A 9,084-nucleotide genomic window follows, 5' to 3' on the forward strand; every position below is an offset into this window, starting at 1 on the left:
TCCTTCCTCCCTCATCCTAAGGCTACGGATGTTCTCCTTCATCTCCTCCACTTTTTGCTCACTTTGTGCAACAACTTCATCAGAATCCCTCAACATCTGTTGAACTTTCGTAAATTCCTGAAAAACTTCTTCATGGGTGGTTTCCAAGACTTCCACTCTAGTTTGGAAATCTCGCAGGGTGACAGATTGCTTTTCATAACTGTCGAAAGCCACGGCAAGCTTGTGCAAACATCTATCGTGATCTTCTTGCACGGTATTGCAGCTTGCTCTTTGAACTTCCAATAGTGTTTCAAAAAAACAACCCTCACCGTGGCTACTGCAAACTTCTCCACCATAGTGGCTGGAACTTGCTCCACTCTGGTGGCTGCTCTCTGCCCCAGCCTTCCTAGCCTCGAAGCTCTTTCAGAGTTCTTGCATCACCTTTTTGGTTTTTGTATTCTCCCCTTTCAGCTCCTCCATCATCTGGTCTTTTTCAATGTTCAATGAGTTTTGCATGTTGCAGAGCCATTTGTAAAGACCCTCCTTTTTAGCTCTCTGATCTCCAAGGTCCTTTTGCATCTTTTCCAGCTCCTTGTCCACCATGTCCTCGTCATTTCTCACTTCTTTGAGACTATCTCGGAGCTCCTTCATGCGCTTCTCTGCTTCTTCTCTTCTATGCCTTTCCATGTCAACCAATTTTGTGGTGGCCTCAGCTTGATTTTGTGCCTGCAAGGCCCTTGCTTGTGCCTCCTCTACCTTGGCTTCTGCACCTTCCCTGAAAATTTTCTCAAGTTGCACTGCCTTTGCTACATCGGTGGCTTTCTCTTGTAGAAAAATCACCTTCTGAGACATTTGCTTCTAGTATTGCTCAAAAATCCCTTTGAGGGTGGATGCCATCAGGTGCATTGGAACTCTAGCAGACTGAGATGACAATTGGGATTTGCCATCCATGCAATTCTTTAGGTTGGTTAACACGCTCTTGGAGATCATCCTTGAGAAAGATGCATCACATCCTTTCAATTGCTCTAATGGTGCTTGAACCTACCAAAACTTGTAGGTTCCTCTCGTATCAGGAAATAAGTGAATTTTCTTCTTCAGGACATCTTGGAGGTCTGTTGGCAAGCTCGAAATCTTGACTCCATCATCTTTACTAATCTGAGTGTTGGGGTATATGTCTAGAATATCCTGTCTCTTCCACTGCTTCTCGAAAAAGTGTGCTTGCATATTGCCTCTAGAAATTCCTAGAGCCTTTTCAATCATGATTTCATTGATGATAATCTTGTGACCTTGACAGACTAGTTGCCCCTCCTTCACATTCACCTCCTACACCATCCTGGTGAAGTTTTGGAGAGCATCCAAATTGGGCTTTTGAATAGCAAGAGAGGAGCTCCCATATGTCATGATTTTAAGATCATGGGTGGAGGGGCTCTGGCACAGTGTTGCAGAGGGGGAGGAAAGATTGTGAGGAGCTCCCGAACTGTGCAGGGTCCATTACAAGAGGGGATAGAAGTTGTAGGAAGAGGGCAAGGAAGAAAGAAATGGTCAAGAGGGATAGGCCCATCTCCCCTATTAGCACAAGTGAGATCTCCTCTTTGCCATCAAGAGGCAACTATAATCATTGGATGACCAAATCCGCTAAACACATGTGGCATCCTCCTTTGACTTAAATATTGTTGCCATGAAGCAATTGTGTTACAATGCTATCTGATTGGGTACACTCAAATGGTGGTCCACAAGGGAGACACTGCCATCAAGAGATATAAACTCACAAGCTAGTCTTACACTTGTGCTGAAGAGCCATTAAAGGAGGTGAGGAGCTCATAGAACGCCATTGTGCCTACTTGTATGGAAAGAGAAAGACACATAGAAGAGGGGTAAGAAAAGAATTCAGCAACAATGAGAAGCAAAGGTTTAGGAAAACAAGATCAAAGGCAAGTGAGCTGTAAGCATGGGTAGTTGAGGGCACAAAGGCAAGTGCAGGTGCATAAGGATCTGAGTTGAAAATGAGGGTGAATTAGAGGCTCTCATGGGAAGATGAACTAGCCATCGTTGCGATTTGTGCATGCCTATGCATGCATGGTTTCTATTCTTGTTAAATGGGGCCATGAAAATCTACAATAAAGTGCACCTCAGGATAACCTTGGATACCCATTAATGAAGGGTCTCTCTTTGGCCAAACTATGTCTACACGTGTGAAGGTGACACATGGAAATCTCAATTCATTGTCATGAAATGAAAATGGTAGCATTGATCCAAAATAGGGCTTGAGTCAATAGCCATTTACTAGTTTCTTGAACTTCTCACACTGCAACAATGTTCCCTTTAAAAATGTTCCAGCATAAGATATGTTAATGCTCCAGTATGATCTAGCCCCTTAGAGCTTTGACTTTGTCGAGGCAGAGCCCAAGGGTTAAAAAAGTAATACAAAATCGTTTTCCTTAGATATCTTGGTCTTTGAGTATCGGTCGACCCATTTCTTTAGACATTGGTGAATGGAGTTAGAGATATACAAGCTGATGTATTGCCAGTCCTCACCCAATATTTGAAGTTGTCCATCCAACTAGAAAGTGCTTGTACTAGACCCAAGTATTCATATATTGTGATCTAGAGGCTTGCAACCAAGAATTCCATGGGGACCACTGCTTCCATTACATACACCATTTTGAAGGGAGTGACTCTGGTGGAAACCTTGTTTGCTATTCGCAAATCCCCATAAAGTGGAACAAAGTTTCTAGTCCTAGTATTTCCAGATCTCATCGATTTTTTTGAATGATTCCACCTAGCCATTGGACTCAGGGTAATAGACTATGGACTTCTTACAGATGATCATGTTTTGGGTGGCAAGTTTGATGACATGATTAAGGAAATGGTCGCCTCGGTAACTCATTAACTCGATGGGGCATCCAAACCTAGTTGCACTCATTTGATAGAGGAACTTGGCCAATGAGACTAGGGTTTGTCACACATCACTTGTGCCTCAACTCTTTTGGTGCGATACTCAGTTGCCACAAGCATGCACTTATTTCTAGTAGCGTGGGTAGCTAACTGGAATGGTCCAACAAAGTCTAGCCCACTTTTGGAATAGTTCAAGGGGGAGAATTGGATTGTGTGGCATTCAATGTTGGATGGTGGGCTAGCCTAGCCTCTAGAAGACATTGCATTATAATAGGAAAAATATCCACGTTGTATGGTCGATTGAGTAAATGAAACCCACTTTAAATAATTTGTCAGGTTCCTCCTTGACTTTCTTGGCATAGTATAGATTCATCCAATATCTATGTTGGTGAACTAGCTTTGCTTAATCTTTGAGAATAATGTAGTGTTGATGAAATTGAGGTCCAATGACCTTCATATTCAAGTAACTCCAAGAAAACGCGTTGAAAAAAGAGACAAGAAAAGTTTGAAATACTGATAGGAACACCAGAGTTATATTTTAGTTTACTCAAATGATATGGAGGTTGGTGAGGTTGAGTTCAACAGGGACCCGATGCCCATGATACCTTGCAAGGGACTCAAACTACCCTATTTTGAGGCCCATGCATAGTATCTTGGATATCGGATACCATTTTCATGATAAAGAATGAACATTTCCATGTTTTTGCCCATGCATCCCCTCTTTTGGTTCGAAATAATGCAGCATGGTATTCTAGTCATGCAAATGGGACCCGATGGCCATGATACTTTGCACAGGACTCAAAATCACATAGATTGATTACTACACAATGTATCATGGCCATCAATTGTTAGATATGCTCAATGCACAAACCCTCCTAGTAACCATCAGTGGTCCAAGGTGCTCAAGTTGTAAGGCCCCCATATGAGGAGAAGCCATGTGTGAGCCCGGGACACTGGATGGATCCTGACTTGCATGTCAGATGAGGTCTATCGATGAGACCGTTGAGAAGAAGAATAACCTATGAGTCTATCTCTACCTTAATGCTACCATAGTGACCAACCCCTTTTCGTTACCTTTTACCAACTCTATGCTAGATGTGGTTGCAAGATCCCTTAGATGTATTCCTTCCTCCATGCATGACCTTTGGCTTGAAAGATGTACCCATAGAATTTCATAGGATGGTACAAGGAATCTTTCACAAATACCTAGCTTCATCTAATGAGAATTTTTCATGATGAATTCAATGTCTATGGGGACCAAGAGCTACACTTCAACCACCACATGTTGTGCTTGACAAGGTGTCAAGAGTCAGTGTGCTCTTGTAGTTAGTAGAGGAATCCTATTGGGTCTCTTCATTTCCAAAGAGGGCATTGCCATGGATCCATCCATAGTGGAGCAGCCACATGCCCAATCAAAACAACATCTTGCTTAATGAGAGGCATGCAATGGAAAAGTACTACATTAGGGACTAATTGATAAAGCTGCCCTGCTATGGTCCAAATGTTTTAACTCTAGAGAGCTTTTCACTTTCCATGGTCTTAAGACAAATGTGCATTATGGATGCTGGAGTCTACAAAGTAGAATATGCCATCATACTGATTGAGCATGATCATTGGAACATTTTCATGTGTAGCTACATTGAATTTGAATAAAGTGCTACTACATCAACATGCAAGCCATCCCTAACAAAAACAAAGATTTGGGAAACCAAGTCTTCCTTAGTTAGGATTAGATTGTATCACAAGCACTCACTTGCATATGTACATCTTCACACATATAGGTAGCATCAATCAATTTTAACCTAGGGCTCAGAGGTGATGCCTAAGTTCTAGCTGCCCTATGAAAACCCTAGCAACAAAAAAACAAAGCATATAATTAGTCCCTACCTAGCTACTAGGTCACATGCACTCACATGCTTTCGCTTAGACACATAGATGATTGCATGAATAATTGTGCCACACACTTTCATTCCACACTCTAAAAGCATGTATAAAAATAAGATCTCTCACACACACACAGAGAAAGGTCATACCTGCATGCCAACCAATCTAATGATCAATGGTACACCACATGCACATGGATGCAGGTTCAGAAAAGATGCCGCCACTAAATAGGATGCACAAAAAGAGCCCACTGCCTCAACCATGAGACCCCCTCCAGAGTTTGTAGCCATCTACATCCTTGCAAAACCACGGCGACCACATGCATTTGTGGTCCAAAGCAATAGCTCCAAAGAGGATTCAATTCATGACCAAGAAGAACAAATGCCACCCCAGTCACCACCGGCCTACACAGCCATTGATGGGGCCCAATCACTGGAACTTGTTTGGCCACCCACATCGACTTATGCTCTTTCCCAAGAAGCAACATGTTACTTAGAGCAAAGGGGTTTAGGTAGTTTGCATGAGAGCCTAAAATCCTTGGAGGACAGTCCTACAATGACCACATACATCAAAGACTTTCTCCATTCTTACCACTCCAGCAATGCAAAGGTTGGCAAGTATGGTACAATCACTATACATCAGAGCCCACTAAACATTGTCCTCGATAGTATAGTCATTCAAAGGGCTTTCTCACTACCGACACAAGGTACCAAATACCCTACACGGCCTACCGATGCAAAGTTTCTCGAAGTACAGTCTCTCCTCACTAAGGGCACACTGTTCCATAGGGATGGCATATTGCTTCGCACAATCCTTAACCATCACCTCAAGGAAGCAGCACAATTCATATCCACAATCTTGGGGGTTAAGTGCGGCAAGAATCGATCCCTTCCACTCCGCACATTTGTTTTGTAAGTAGGAAGCTAAAACAAGAGTGGGTCCAGCACTTAGTCATCTTCTTTACAAAGAAACTAGATGGTTCATCAGGCCAAAAATGTAAAATTCCATACTTATTGGCTATAATCATAAAAAAATAACTACAAGAAAGAGAAATGACTCTGCCCCAGTCACCAAAACCAATTGAGGAGTTGGACATACCCTTCTCACCAGTATGGGAGCCGTCACCAACTTCTCCTACTATCGCATTGATAAGTGCAGATGCCTTAGAAGAAATACCTATTCTGGAGATCGGGATTGAGGAATTGCCCCACGAGATACTACAGATCGGTGCACAACTGCAATCAATATATCTCCAACAATAGCAACCAGAGCCTGAGGCAAGATCAGCACCAGAACCTAAGGAAAGATTGGCACCAGAGCCTGAGGCTACATCATCACTAGAATCGCCCATCGATGCCATGCCAGTCGATGAGCCACAAGGGGAGCTAGTGCTAGATCAACAGTATGACTATTGTACACAAGGGACTGAAATACCATTGTAACAACCTCCCCCAAGTACTACAGAATCATCAAGATGGCTACATGGGCACCACTTGTATCAACAGTATCAGCAAACCTCATCACCGTCTGCCATTCTCCAACATCAAGCTAGCCTAATGATCCAAATGTCACAACTATTCACTAGCTTGGCCAAGGAAGAATATGCAAGAGAGTTAGATAGACAAACTGCAATAGAAATCTAATACCAATTCTAGGCAATCACCATAGAGGTCAAGGCACTTCGAGCACAGATAGATGAGAAGGAGGTAGAAGAAGTGTGCATGAACCAAGCTCTCCAAGCTCAAGAGAAGTAGTGAGGGATGTGACCTCCAACCTCCACCAAAGTCAAACACAACTGACAGCAGTAGTACAAGCAACGGCAATCCTACAGACCTACTATAACTCCCTGACATCTGCAAATGCTCAATAGATGGAGGTAGTGGCACAAGCTCGACTCACTCTAATTCACAAAGAAGAAGAGCTTCACGATTGCAAAGACAAGCTTGAAGACATGAAACAATCTTTGGTAGTACGTGCCTTCAGCATTGACAAGCTTACAAGGGAATGCAGAATCTTAAAGGACCAACTTGCTACCGCTCAAGAGGCCAGCACTTAATCATCTCCAAGCTTTAACTCCAATTGCTAATGCACAACAATGAGGCATTGGAAGACAACACCAATGAAGCCCCACTACAATGCACAACGATGGTGTACCAAGAGCTTGTGGCTACTCTACAAGTGGAAGATCACCTCAATGCATGCGTGCTTATCCAATAGAAGAAACTCCAAATCAAGATCATATCTACTCATCCAACAATCAAATGGGAACGTTCCATAGGGACCAAAACCCTGCACATAATTTGCCAAGACTTGTCTGAGGATGAGAAAAATATCTTTTGCCTGTCTACATATGCCAGGTTTATTGCACTTAGGATGGATGCTTTCATTGCATATGTATTACTCATGGGTAGTCCTCCCCTCAGGGTTATTGCAGGTTTGTTGCCATTGCTACAAAGGCCATCACCATTATTTGCAAGGCACGACATAACCAATATCCCACCCATGTAGCTGATGATCCCATCGCACCAGCAAAAAGAAGTGTCGGAAGATGATAGGGCCTATCTCACATCCAACTTCCTATATCTAACCACTCTTTTTGCCAACCTCATAACCTCACTTACCCTTGCTGCTACCACCCTCTTAACCTTCCCCGAGCTCCATCCTAACATCTATTCCCTCCATCATCTCTTTGCTCATGCCTCTCACCATTTTCAACTATCACAAACTTATGAGCCCCTCACACCTACGTTCTTTCCCTCCCTTGCTAATCCTACCCTTGAGGATTACCAAGCTGCTCAAACCATTTGCCCAGTTATTCCCCCCCTCTCCTCTGCTCCCCCTTCCACAACTAACACTCTTCCATATTTCTCCCCCATGTCCCCAGATTCTCTCCCTGCCCTGTCATCACCTCCAAGACTACTTGTGCTTCAGATGGGTATGATTTTGATGAGATACCACTTCCTAGTAACCCCATCAAGGAATTTTGGAGCAAGTATCATGATATGAAAACTCGAGGTGGATGGACCCTGGACAACTTTCCTACCAACCTTCGTCAGCGTCAAATTAGTGAAGGTTGGATTAGCAAGTTGGATTCACAACCTGATTGGTGCTGCCCCAAGCTCTTTGATGTAATCTTCTTGAAGGAGTACCTACATGCACCTCCATGTCTCAGAACCCATCCCAAGTTCTATGTAGTTCCATGGCGTAAAAAATGGGAAGCCAACATACACACTTGGATGAAGATCGAACCATACTCTGGTGTAGAATGGAATATCCAAGGCACAATGGTCCGAGCACTTCAACAACATGAACAAATAATGCGCGGCAACATTGATCGCTTCCTTTGCCTAAGTGCTTTATTCTGTAAAACATTGGAATTCATTCTGGAGGTCCCATGTTACCTCGATTCCCATTTTCCTCCACTCAGTTTCAATCCCAATGAACGGGTCGATGCTTAGATTACAAGCCGACTCTATCAAAGAGTGATCTTCTTAGAAGCATGCCACATATCTCTGTTCGAGCAAATGGTGGATAGAGGCTACCTGGAAACTGAGCAAAAATTGTATGGTGCCAAGGCTTTATAGTAGGATCATCTAACACGACACAAGTTCCACAGCCACTGGACTAAAGGCATGGCAATCCAAGTACCTACTCACAATAAGCCATAACCCGAGGATGGGTAATAAAATGGATCCAGGAGTCTCTATGCCAACATGGACTTAGGTGGAATAGAATGTGTGTGTAGAGTAGCGGCAAAGCTCCGCTTGTACTTGCATAAGGCTAAAAATAATCTCTCTTAGAAATCCAACTTGCATGTTCTACATGCAAGTTCTACATACGATTCCTACATGCAACTCCTACATGCATGTTCTACATGCAAGTTCTACATATGATTCCTACATGCAACTCCTACATGTGAGTTCTACATGCAACTCCTACATGCAACTTCTACATGTGAGTTCTACATGGAACTCCTACATGTGAGTTCTACATGCAACTCCTACATGCGAGTTCTACATGCAACTCCTACATGCAAGTTCTACATGTGAGTTCTACATGCAACTCCTACATGCAACTTCTATATGCAAGTTCTACATGTAGAGAGAGAATGTCTTACAATTCCTACATGCAAAGAGAGAAGCTCTCTAACTTGTATAAATACCCCATAATGGAATGAAGCCCACACTCTTTGGGGCATTGTGTTGAGTTCTACTTTGATATTCCAAGCAATTGTCTCAAGTGTCCATGCTTCCTTGCACTCCACATCCAAAAGCATGTCCTAACCTTGCAACTCTCCTCCCCTCTCCTCTAACCTTGCAACCCATC

This window comes from Dipteris shenzhenensis, chromosome 25 (genome assembly GCF_047967505.1).
Source record: "Dipteris shenzhenensis isolate YYH24624 ecotype China chromosome 25, Dip_SZ_1.0, whole genome shotgun sequence".
NCBI classification, from domain to species: domain Eukaryota; kingdom Viridiplantae; phylum Streptophyta; class Polypodiopsida; order Gleicheniales; family Dipteridaceae; genus Dipteris; species Dipteris shenzhenensis.